The following is a 13,813-nucleotide window of genomic DNA, read 5'->3' on the forward strand; positions in this document are numbered from 1 at the left end:
TTAAGTAAGGCATCTCTTCTGAGGCAACAATGTCACTGTGCATTAGAACAGCACAATGTTTTAACTTGTAGTCAAAAGGGGTTATTAAATCTCTATTTTCCACCCAAAACAATTTTTAACTGGTCTTTAGAATTTATTTCTAGGTACTAATGTAAAGGAAGAAAATTGTCTCCAAATCAAAGCAAACGCTGCAGACTTCTACTAGCGCTAATAGATGTCCTACTGAAGAATATCAGCCATGACTCAGACTCCAAACAGGAGATGTTAAGCTTTGGCATTTGGGAAGCCTGCAGTTATGAAGCTGTAAGCCATCTCCCCCATCCCCTTCACCCCTACACTCCCTACTCCACTCCCACCCTCCACCTCTACCCCTATTATTTCCCTGTGTTTTAAAGTGGAAAAATGATATTTTCCCAGCAGGAGCAGCAGCAGCTTTTAGACAGAGCTGGGCCTTTGCAAGAAAGATCAACTAAGAGACACAACCAAAAAAAAAAAAAAAAAATCTAGAAACAAAAAGGGAAGAAGAAAAAGAAACAGGAGCTGGCAGAAAACAAACCACAAGCTAGACAGCATTGTTTCTGTGACTAATATTTAAGCTCTATTACAGGTATAAAGGAGAGTAACAAGGAACCTGCAGGAATTACAGTACCACTAAACTCACAGAAGTCATTGTTTGTTGTGGGAGCCTCACAGCCAGCGCCAGCCTTCTCAGCAAGGCACTGCCAGATCCCTCACACTGAGCTGAAAGGAATTTCCATATTTTAAAAGACCCAGGCATGAAAAGGGAGCTATAAGACTTATTTTTCCTTTACTCAACAAACATGCACAAAAGAATAGGTCACATGTACACAGAAACAAGTGTCAGGATGTGTGCCAGCTACACCTTTCCCATCTGAGGCTAAAAAGAACCTGTCTGGAAAAGAACAAGAGCCCATCTTCAGCCCCAGCGCCCAAGTAGAGATAAGACGACCAGTATCTAACTACCTGCTTGACATAAATCACATAAAAAGTCAGCTGATTATATCTAGCCAAAATTCAAAGGCATCCTGCAGATGCAGAAATAAATAGAGAAGAGCCATTTTGCACAGGTTCAGAGTGCTGCCACTGCAGGGAAGCCGGGCTCAGCCCAGCTGACAGCACTGCTCAGTGCTGCTACAGAGGTATTTTTTATTGGTGAAATTTAGGACAATGCATAGTCAGGTCAGCTCTCTTTATGAAGGTCCTTCCAGAGATTTGTTTGACACTATGTATTTTCACCAGATCAAAGCATCTTATATGTGTATTAGGCAAAGTAGAGAGCATGCTGTACTTTCCCCCCCTCTCAAAGTTTGAAACAAAGCGTTAAGAACCAAGGTATGAGCCATTTATCTGTCAAAAAAAAGATCAAGGATGATTAAAAGCCCCTGGCAAATAAAGATCAAGGATAGTTAAGGGCCTCTGGCTAAGCTGATGGTGCAGTCTGTTCCCATCCAGCTTTAAAAAGAACTGATACAGAAGCCCTTACTGCTATTACAAAACAGAATTCTTTGAAAGTTTGAATTCATTCCCTTTAAGATCCATGAAGTTCAGTAGCTCTTCTTCCTGCCTATGGTAACTTCAGCTTTTTCCTTTCTCTGATCTTAACATTTGAATTAAAACGTCTGCAATGGCTGTTCAGGATTAGATTCCTAGCTGACTCTAATAATGAGACTGCTACTCTGAAATGTTGTGTTCCTGTTGTTAAAAAAAAAGAAGCCACAAACAACTGAATGAAATAATTTACACTTCTGCCTCCTTCTGTTTGCAGCTTGATCAAAACTCAGATTCATAGTTTAAAGTTGTTTAGAACTGACGTATGAATCCAGCTGTATAGCTATGGATAAGTAAAAGCTGATCATAAAGAGAAGAAACCAAACCAAACAAAGCCCATCAACTTTAATTTTTACTGAATATTTGGATTACACTAGAAAAGAAACACTGCAGAGTTGCCTCTAGAGACTACAGTTTGGGGACTCTCCATTATAGTCTGGGATGCTTTAACAGATGACAGTGCCAGACTGATTAGAAGTCATCCAGCTGAACATTTTGCTGTCAGAAAATGTGATTAGTGAGAAGTGAAATAGGTTGTAATTGACAATTTTTCTTTTTTCCTTAGGGAAAAAACCTCAACAAACAAAAAACCAGCAACAGCAACACACAGGGAACAAGGTTTTCTTTCAGGCTTTGTTTTAAAATAACACAGAAAACAAGAAATTGATATCTGAAGTATTCAAGAATAAAACATTTAAGAAAAAAACATAAAAAAGTATTTTAAGAACTGCATTCATCCTTTTTAGGACAGAAAAAAACATGTTTTGATTAAAACGAAAAACTTCATTTCTTCCCATGTGCCTATATCTCCCATAAACTAACACAGTGTCCTTGCCTGTTGCTCATCTCTTAGGAGATAGTTGTCGGAATTCTAGGATTTGCTGCCTCGTAAGAGACGTAGCTGTAGTCCCCACTGAGAAGCGTGGCAGCATAAGAACTTCCAATCCTGACAAGACCCCAAGGAGTACGCCTCACATCTAAGATTCCAGTACTTCACATTTTTACGTGTGTGTGTAAATCCATCAGAATCCAGTCATTTTTGTGAAATAGCTTACTTCATTTTCACTCTACTGAAAAACACACAGTGCAGTTTCAGCCAGACCTAATTTCTTTATACAGAGCCAAGCAAAAAATACAGGACTCCTCCATGTAACTATATTTGGACAATTCTTCATTCCAATACAGGAAAGTCACCTTCCTTCAAAAGGATTATAGTCATTGCTGCTTAACAAAAGGATTCAGAACCACTCAGTTAACTGATCTGCATCAAAGTCATTACCACCACTGGTGCTCAGCACAGCAAAGCTGTGCACAAACCTGGTTATACCATGCTAGGGGAGGAGAAACATTTAATTCCATTAAGTAATTCCATCAAAGCTGATGGTAGTGTTTACTGCTAATACTACCAAAACACCTACTACTGCCTCCCACTTCAGCCGTTTCCTCTGTTTTAGCACCTCTAGTAGGAATTGCAGCTCAAAGTATACTGAATGCTTGTCATTCACCAAGGCTTCCTTTCTAGAAGTGTATCATAGGAATGACTATACATTGCAAGAACCTCTGGCATCTGAACAGCTATTGTCTCTGTCTTTGACTCATTGCAGCTCATTCAAAATTTCCTGAAAGCCACTGAATGACAGCTTCAGACTGAACGCACTGAGAACTCTGGATGAGGTACCCATGTCTGAGCAGGAGCTCGCGTAGAAAGAGCAGACCTGCACCAAAATCAAGTGGCACATACAAACCGTGCAGCAACTTTATGCTTTATACAGAGGCAATCTTCACCGGTTCAGCTAGTGATGACCTGAATTTTCACTGCATATATATTCCTTATGGAGAGACTCTGTACTTGTTTGAATGTCTTCCTCCTCTTTTTTGGTTTGGGTTGGGTTGGGTTTTTTTCATCTCTCCTGTTCCTGGTTTTCTTTTTACCTCTAGTCTTCAAGCAGTATTTAAAAGAAGAATCATTGAATACATATGGGAACCTACATTTAAGAAACTGCTCTGCAAAATCCAACAATTGGGCCAGACATCAGTTTTGTGGCCAAAGCCCTGGAAATCAAATTTTGGCATGAATTATAGAATACCCAAGTACATTGGATTGGACTCCGTGCATCATAATTCAAATAATTTGTATTCTAATGCATTGTAAACTAGTATGAAAGCTAATTTAGGGAACACATAAAGGTCATGCAACTATGGAGGAAAGAAGCAAATGGACATTTTGTTCATTCTCAAAGAGAATGAAACTGTTTGCTCAATGTGGACTGTTCAAAGATTTTTAAGGTAAATACATTTTTATCACACAGGTAAATACGGCAAAAAATGAAAATCAAACCTATTGTCTTATCAGCTTTAAATAGTTTTCTTTTTTTAAGATCTACATTTCAGACCTTATGAACCCTTATTTACCTGTCTACAGTTAAGCCAATAGCATAATGGTCAGAAATGCCTTTTTAATTTTTTTTTGTTTTTAAATGCGGTACTAAGTGTCAGAATTGCACAGCTTTTTAAGTATCTAAAAATACAATCAGGCATCTCGGTGTAGATTTTCGATTCCTGTCTTAAAACTGAAAAATGACACTTTTTCTCAACTCTTTGGACCAAAAGTGACTGGTAGGAACCTGCTCATAAAAGATTATTCTAGTCTGTAGACAGCAAAGCACCTTTCTTGTGGTGGCTGGCAGGCAGCTAGACTTTGGAGGAGAGTGGAGATTAAGACAGAGTGAAGATAAAGACAGAAGCCACCACAGTGGTTTCTATTTACCCTAGATGGCTCCTAACATCCACATGTGAGTTTCTTTGCATTGCTTTTCAGAGATGCCTTCTTCCTCCCTGCTCCCTGCACCCTTTTTTAGGTGACTTAAACACCCCCTTCTAAATTCTGTATACTGTTTCACATGTCAGACGTCTAAAAATTAGGCCCTGCAGAACATAATTCAGAATTTCTTATTGAAACAATTCATATTTTGTAAAAACATCCTTTTAAGTGGCAGCAGAGAAGCTACATTTAGAAAGATGGAGAGGAAGAGAAGAAAGCTATTCAGTAACAAAATAGACAGTACATGTCAACATTTTGTACATTAGGAGCAACGCTACATCTTTCTTCATCTACAAAAAGAACAGAGTCAATGATTTAGCTGTTTGTCCAGAGGCAAAAATGATTTGAACATTGAACTGGACACTTCTTGAGTAAAGTGATGGAACAGTTCATGTAGAGAGCATATATATTTATTACCACTCAGGCAAGTTCCAAAAAGGGCACATAGCAACATATATACAGATACCATTGTCAAACAATGAAGAACTTCTACAAGTCTTCTGGTAATTTAACCAAACAAAACAAAACCACCTTGAGACAGCTAAAATACTCTCTCAATAATGTTGAAGGTTCACTTTACACTCCTGAGATTCCATTTTGTTGAATCAAATAAATCTTTAGTCTCAGAGGTGAACTGAAGTTTCAGAACAAGTGCTCATGCCTGGGACCTTCTTAGATTTAAAAGGTTTCGAAGTGATTTAGAAAATCGCAAATGCTTGTATGTATGATTGTTGCAATGTCCAAACACACTCAGCTTCAGAGGAAGTGAATCAAAGTCTTTTTATAGCATGTTCAGAAGCCTCTCAAAGCACCAGCAGTATACATAAAATTCAAATGACACTAACTCCTCTTAGAAAATGGGGCTACATGACTGCAGCGAGATCCATCTCCTAATCCAGTAACCTAGTTATTGCCACAATGACTCCATTCATTCTGAGATAAGAAATCATGCTGGAACAGAAAGCCTTGGTTCTTTAATTTGTTTCCTGCCTGCAGGCTGAGGTCCTGCACATACACGCATAGTCCCAATGCACTCTCTTGAGCCATGGCTTGTGGACCATTTCCTGTGGCAGGCCATATGACAGCACTTCCGTAGCTTTCAAGTTACTGTGTTCAATGTAACAGTGAAAGAGGATGTTTCTGGTTAGTTCAGATTTGATATACTAATAGTATTCTGCTTCTGTAAAATTTAGAAGCATATAAATAACAAGCCATTACAGTGACAACTACCGAATTTCTTTGTTTATAGAAAACTGGCAGTTCATAAATATTAAAGTATGCTGTTAGCAACAAAGTACAACATATAGATGCTATTTTTCCTAAAGATAGGGAAACAGTAACCACCACTGAAATAATTCATTATTTACAGACCTCTGAATTTTAATGCCACATGACTGCACTACAATTTTTCCATTAAAATTCAAAAAAGTATCTGTTTGTTATCCCTTTGACGAATGTGCTAAAGGCAATGGAAACAGTAACCATTGCTGACAGATTTCCCAATGACACAGTGGTATTTGCCACTTAATCATCAATACATTTTTTAAATGAGCCCTAATATTGTCAAATAGCTATCATGTAGCTTCATTAAAGCCAAAACATTGGAATCCTGTCATAAGTGAAGATTGCAATCATGCATCTATAACTTGCATTGCGGAAGTGTTACAGTGGGCAGAAATACACCTCAAGGGAAACTTCCCTTAGGAAACTACAAGGAATTTCTAATGCCTCCAGTGTTAGAAAGGATCACAATCAAATTTGATTTCTGGTCAAACTATGCCTTAAAAGTATTGTGACAACTCCCAGAGTTCTTCAGCTAATTTGTGTGACTTTTGACTTTTGCAGTCAGAATCTTTCCCTGTCCATCTCAGTGGGTACTACCCACCTTAGTTTTTTCCTCAAAATAATTTCCTTCTGGTAATGGTACCAGTCAGAAAGACCCTGACAGGAAAACATGGATGGGCCAATAAAAAAAATTACCAAAAGAAGTCAAACAAGCTATCCAGAAGCACCAAACTGGAAAACTAAGAATATTTTCTGTAGTCAATCTCCTCTTGCGATAAGAAATTTGGATCTTATAAAAGCAGCAACATGGCCGCCCTGGAGACTGTTTTCTATTCAAATTGTAGATGATTCTGATATGAGTTCTTTTTTAATAGGAAGCTTGGGAGAAAAAAGTTCTTCTATCAAGGTTTGTTCAAACAAGAATTTTCCATCTTAGCTTCAAAATGACCTCTCCACAACCCCCTAAGTTTTCTTGAAAGATTTAATGAAGTTGTAGAGATCAGGACTAACTACAAGACTGGGAAAGACATACTTCAGAAGTTTTACTGGCAGGTAAATCACACTAAGACTATTTTATGAGGCTTCGATTGACTCTTCTTATAAGCTTCCAGATTCAAATTTCTCTCCTGTTAGGTACTCTTCCTTCCCTCTTACTGATACACACACAGGAACCTACGAGGATTTTAACAAGTGGTGTCTACACTATCCTATTACAGTGCCCAGGTATGTCTTTCAAAGCCCAAGTTTGTTGCTTGCGCATGCTGTGCTGCCCTTGAACCTCGCTCAGGGCATCATAAAAGTTGCCTTGTTGGAATATTGCACAGGCAAAAAGAAACTCAGCACTCTCTAGTATGTACCTTCAATCAGCCTGGATTCTTTAACATGCACTTCCCGTTACCTTTCTGCCTCACTGTCTCCCCACTCTCACATGTGGCACCGCTCTTCAAATATACACACTTAGCTGACCTGATGTCACACCAGGAACAAAGTGACAAGGAAGTCTGCCACATTACATAAGAAGCCTGTTTCATATTCAGCACCAGTGGGTTACGCATGTACTCCTCACCGGAGCTTGAGCCTGCCTCACTTCTACAGTGATGAGTATGAGCCACTTAAGTAATCTGGCCACAGTGCCTAGTTCTACATCCTCCTACTCAACAGCTTTCCCACATAGCAACCTTCAAGGCTGGAGTTCTGGACCCAGCACTGCTAGTCAAGGGCTAATGTCACTGCCACAACTGCCAAACAACCATCCAAACCTGCCCAGAAACCAGCAGCATCCACAGATGGTTTGCTGGGTGAGGGTTTGGAACTACAACACTGTTGAATGAATTGGTAGATTAGCACTTCAAATCTTCACTGAAGTTTGTGTCTCAGAATGGAAGTTGCTCATAGCCTCTTCTGCATGGAGAGAAGCTTGGCACAGACAGAACTGAAGAGGCTGTGACAGCTGCTTAGTTTTTGGTCAGATGTTGTACCCAGGAAACACCTCCACTACACAGAATGTGTACACGTTATACGGCTTCCACTATATTAACAATACTCTTATTTCCCCAGAGATACCAGGAAAAAAGAGCAGAGAAAGGAAGCTCTTGCAGGATAACTAACAGGGAATCTTCCCTCCATATGCAACTAGAACAGAGACAAAAGGATAGCATCAGCACACTGTTACCAACGGTTACTCTTCTGTGTAACTAGATGTTTTCATCTACTGGGGTTTTTTAATTTGTTTTAATAGGAGTATCAGTAATATTCTGCTAATATAGAAAACCAATGCGCTTCTGGCAAACAAATATGCCAGCAACAAAGGTGAAAATTCTCATTAATCTCTCAACACATAGTTGAGACTTGGAAAATATTGCTTATAGAAAAAAATCCTTTGTGTCAAATGTATGAAGTGTGGGCAACTTCAGAAGTGCTTAGAGTGTTCTTATCAAACTATCAAACCTTGTCAAAACTTGCACAGTTTCAGATTTTACAATAACCTTGAATCCCAGCCTGGGTTGTCAAAATGTTTTTAACCCAATTGTGAGAGAACCTCTGCTTTGTTAAAACCTAAGCTGATTTTTACTTTTTTCTAAGTTAGAGTTGAACTCCAAATTCAATATATGTGATTCTTCAAAATAGAACCCAAAACCCTACAAGAAATGAGCTATATACACTTTAAAAAAGCTAGAGAATTCATAACAGGAATCTGGAAGCATAATCAGCAATTTATGGGATGTTCAAAGGTTGCACTTCTGGGAATTTCCTCTAGTGAAATCTCTTAAATATTGGCTTATTTGATCCTATTACAGAAATATCACATGAACAAAAGCATTTTTTAGTGGGGTTCTTTCATAACTCGAAATTCTAAGTGCTTATGAAACAACTGAGAAAAATCTTATCTTTGCTGTTTCTAGCTTTTTCTGAAGATTACCAGAACTAAGGAGAACTCATCTGAGGATGTACCAACTTCTATTAGACCAACTGTTCTATGTTACTTTCCCAAGATGGAGTTGTTTTCTAAGACAGAGAGTTGAGTTATTCTATCAAATTAGCTTCAATAGGATGTGCTGTCCTAGAGAGAAGGGCAGAAAAAGAGACACAGCGAATGTAGTACTTCCTCCATACCATCATAATCTTCCATGCAATTTCCTCAGATTCACATAGACCTCAGGAGATCACTTTCAGGGAGCACATTTCTTGATATTCCCAAAGGAAGGAAGAAAGGGGTGAAAGGCCTATGTGTTGTAATTATTTGGATACAATTCTGCTAAAGACAACCGGTCCAACTAGGAAGCATGGAAAACTCTGTCAGAATCTGGATTTGTGCTGAACTGCAGTCAATATAAGAAAGACTTACTAGCACAAAAGGCAACTGTTAGCTACTATGAGAAAGAATGGAGGCAGATGGTAGTATATAAAGTTTTAAAAAGAACAGGTCAGAGCACTTTATCATTTCAATATCTCAGAGGAATTTCCAGAATCAAAAGTGAGATGAACCTACAGAATGTGCCCAGGAGACTGTGGTCAGTTAATGAAATCAAGAAGAGCCTCCAAATTACACTGCAGGACAAACCTGGCAGCCACAACATCCCTGAGAAAATAAAAAATACATGGTGCAACCCAAGCACTTCTCCACTTTTCTTGGAGAGAAGTAGTCAACTCATTGAGTTATATTCATAGCATGTAAAATGTATTATAACAGGGAAACATTATTTTAGCAAGAGAAATCTTTTTTTTTTGCATGGATTTATCCTTTCCAGCTGTTCAGATCAGCAGCTGATTTAATCATAGGTCTGTTCCCCCTAAATCCCATGCAAAGACAAAAACATAAGGAAGGCAGTTGAGTTTTTTCTTAGTTGTGTATCACTTGTTTTTAAGGTCCCACAATATATTGCAGTACACAATATACTGCCCAGCATATTTGCAGCACAAAACTGTTTAGCCACCCACGAGCTGTAACAGTGACACAAGCTGAAGTATCATATACCGTACTAGATTTACTCCTCCCCGCTCTTACTTCTTGCAGGCATAGGCTTGAGCAAAATAAGTTTCAAAGTCATGCTCTCCAGCTTCAAGTTCAAGAGGACTCAGAACAAGGATATCTGTCCTGAAGTCACCTCAGATTTATTTAGTTTGAAATTTTTGTCAAATAATTGGGCTTTTCCCCCTCAATCTCTGCATGTCAACTAAAAAAAAATACGTAAGTCTTACACAATCCTTACTGAAACTCACAATAAATGAATACAAAGATCAGTTAACGTCAGTACAGATAGAAGCTGCAAAATGTCCTAAAATATTTAGGTTTAAATTGAAGTCCATTACTATCCCCAGCTCAAGAAGGCATACTCCCAGAAAGTAGTTAAGCCCTAGATCCCTTTGTCCAGGGCTCTGAGGAACCGCTGCTCTTGCAGATACTCAAAACTTTAATGAACAAGGCCCTTTGCAACCTGTTCTAGCCTTCGCATCAGCCCTGTGTTGAGCAGGAGGTTTGACTATTTGACCCGCAGAGGCACCTCACAATCTGACTGTCCTATGATACATATACTGCTTAATGCACAAACCTCTGTTTTCCCAGTACACATGCAAGCCTGAGTGGCACTGGGCGAGTAGAGATGCATTCACGCATACATTAATTATAGACCTTGCCATGCTTTTGTGTGTTAAGAACCTTGGCAGGTACTGTAGTTGGCAGCTACCAACAAACCACAACATACAAAACAAAAATGTTGAGATTTTGGAGAGCCTACAGGATAACTTACAGCTACATCTAATAGTGATCATACAGGCCTTATTAATACTTTACCTCTGCAGAGTCAGAACAATTTCGTTTGCTTATTGTAAATCCTGATTTCAGAGAAGAACCTTCACTGCCTATAGGAAAACCTGCATTTATGATCTATCTGTTCAAAATCAGTGTTCAAAAGACAGCCTCCTAGTTATTTACCAGCTAGCTACTTTTTTTCTGACTCATCATGTTGCTGCAGTAGAGCTTCCCTGACTGTGGACCAAATCTGGTCTGGGCAAGCTGCAGATTATTTGCTTTTCTCAAAACCAAGCCAGAATCCTGCGCCATGATCCCATACGGGAATAAAATTCCCAGAAGGGAATAAAAGAAACATGGTTTGCAAATTATCCTTAACGAGGGAAGAAATCCCTAATTTTAGATTCAGATTTTTACAGAACTTGTGTAAATTCATGTCAGTTAATGAGGCTGGAGCTGGTCTAAATGAGATGTGGAGAATCTGGCCCTGAGAGCCTCATTTTCTAAATGTAATGTACCATGTATTTATTAGGGCAGGACTCCATTTTGTTAATGTTTGTTTAGTCTGTTTTCATATCTAAGACATTTCGTATTATTGCTTGTTAGGGTGTACATGGAGCTCTAAGAGAGCTTAGAGCTTGATTCATAAAAGTAGTTACACGTGTTCTGTAATTTTGTCATGGATCTCTTATACAGCAGCCAGGCTGAAGGCTGAACACTTGATTCAGAGAAAGGAATAGCTGTATTACATGAAAAGACTAAAGTGCTGGACAGATGCTGGGAAACAGCAGCTCCACACAGAGTTATGGCCTCGGGAAACCCCCGTATTTGGCCACTAATAGATTTCACCACATTTTCTGTGTGATGTGTTTACCTCTTTTTCTCTACGTTTCTTGAGATTGAAAGGACCTCTTGTTAAAGACCCAAAGATCAGCCCTTCAGCCACAAGTCATCTAACAGCAAAACTTCCTAGAAAAAGGTCTGTTGGCATGCAGGCTTTTTGATCCCGCACCACCTCAGATGTCCACCTCCCATGCCATGCAGGCCTACTTTACTTACTCTCCTTGTGACTCCCTTAGTTTGGAAACATACTCTCCCTTCACCTCTGGGGGAAGATGCTACAGATTATATTGCTTTTCCTAAGCATTTACCTCATCTAACGAATGGTATCTGTATCTCCTAGTCTGTGTCAGGTGCCCATACAGAATCCCAGACTCGGAAGACAGACAACTACTAGGTTATAAAGCGAGACAAGGTGGCTTTGGAGGCATTACCTACTCATTCTTCGCAAACATATGGAGATCAATGAAATATTCATTGTCTGCTTAAATTTAGAATACTCTTAAAAAAGAAAATGTTACCTATGTACCCACAGACCATTTTGTCAGAAGCTTAGATCAGCTATTCATGCCTTTTCCCCTTGTGTAATTCTTCCATCCCTATTAATATTTTTAAAAGTCTACTGAGACTATTATACTGAAAAGAAGGAGAATCATCTTAGAATTTAAGATGTATAAGTTGCTATGTTTTTGGAAACTGAATAGAATTCATTAGACATACATTTACCACTAGCTTCTGATCTCCCTGAAATTACTTATTCTTCAGAACATCATAATGAGAGTTTTAATAAAAACTAGTTCCTATATGCTGAAGCATTAATTCTTGTGAAATGGAAATCACCTTATCTAGAAGAGGATGAATAGAGTATAGGACATCACAAATTACCTTTGGTAGAAAAAGCCTCTTGCAAAAATATCAGGCGACTAAGACACTTGCTATAGCATCTGCTATCATTTCTTATTAATGGACTTGTTCTATTGGGTTCATTTCTTTATAGCATAGAGCCCAATCCAATAGGGGAATTATATATCTCCTGCAGGATTCTGAATATTCTTCAGATTCCCTTAAAACAAACAAGGATCAAGGGGGTCCAGCATACCTTAGAGCTCATTTGCAGCCTTGCAAGTTGAGTCCCATATATATTGTCAGCATTATACTGATTATTGTATGGAACATCAAGAAGTTAAAAACAAGATACAAGTCTGAATGAAAAACCTAATGTCAGATTTCTCTCAGGTCTGGGTACCAGTCCAAATTTTTTAAGCTGTTATACCCTTTCAATTAATCTAAACAGATTCTAGTGCAGATTTGTGGTATTTCAAATTTGTTACAGATAGTCAGTGGTCAAGGGGACAACCTGATGTCCCTATAATGCACTACTTTTGTTTTCAGAGGACAGTCAGGGCTCTCTGATGTCAAATAGGGCATGCAAAACTGAGGCATGCAAAAAGAAAATGCTAGTCGGCATTGACTTTTTTTTTTCTGGAGCTCAGGAAAGAACTTTAAAGTCCAGAAATCTATTTATGTAATTATACATTTTTATCAAAAACTAATGAATTGAAACTAGATATATGAATGCAGCAAACTGAAAAGAAAATGCAAGAAGCATTCCACACAGAAAACTGCATGCTCCCCCAGCCTGAAGCTAATGAAGGTAGTTTACAGTCTGCTTTGTAGCACAAATACCTAGTGAGCGCATTGTCACTTCAGAGTTTAAAGTTATGGGTGTTTAGAAACATAATTTTCAAAGTCACATTGCTTTATGACAGTTCATATGTCTAAAGACTAATTAACTGTGACAAGCTGACCATTAGGAAAAAGCATTCATACACATGACAAAAATGACAGATGTTTTAACACAAATGCAGAGCCATCCTAATAACAATTAAAACCAAAAAAGCTATGACAGATTCAAGTTTCAATTAATTAGAGATGGTTTAGAATACAGTAATCATTTTTGAACCAATGAACCCTGTTCAACTAGGAATAGGTATTCCTACTCTCAAAATCATGTGATTTAATAACAAGGTATTACTTTTGTGCACTGCAATCTGTTCCCTTTCCCTATTCAGCCTTTACTGACTGAAGGTTGAATACTTTTACTTTCATTTACCTAGAAAAATGAGAGACAATAGGAAAGGAAGAACACAGGATTTAATTCCAAATATTTTTGCAATCAGCAACATAAAATAATTCCCAACCTTACAATCCTTAATTCTAATGACATGCAAAATTGAGCTCATATTTCTGTTTTAAAGCATAAACCCCAGAATACTTGAGGGGAGAAAAATCTAGCGAACTACACCCTATATTTCCAGTTCTTTTGTATCCTTCATACCAAGAAAATTCAGGCTTTCAACAGTATTCCCCTACCATGCCTTACATTAAAAAACTTTCACAAATGTGCCATCCCAAATTCTGGACTGTTATGGAAGCCCAAGAGCTTTCAGGACAGCCTGGTAGGCATGTGCTTAAGCTGCCTCTTGACATGTTGGCACCTACGCTAGCATTAGCCCAGCTCATGCCATAACTTCCAGCTGCCTTTTAGG

The sequence above is a fragment of the Strigops habroptila genome, chromosome 7, assembly GCF_004027225.2.
Source record: "Strigops habroptila isolate Jane chromosome 7, bStrHab1.2.pri, whole genome shotgun sequence".
Lineage (NCBI taxonomy): Eukaryota > Metazoa > Chordata > Aves > Psittaciformes > Psittacidae > Strigops > Strigops habroptila.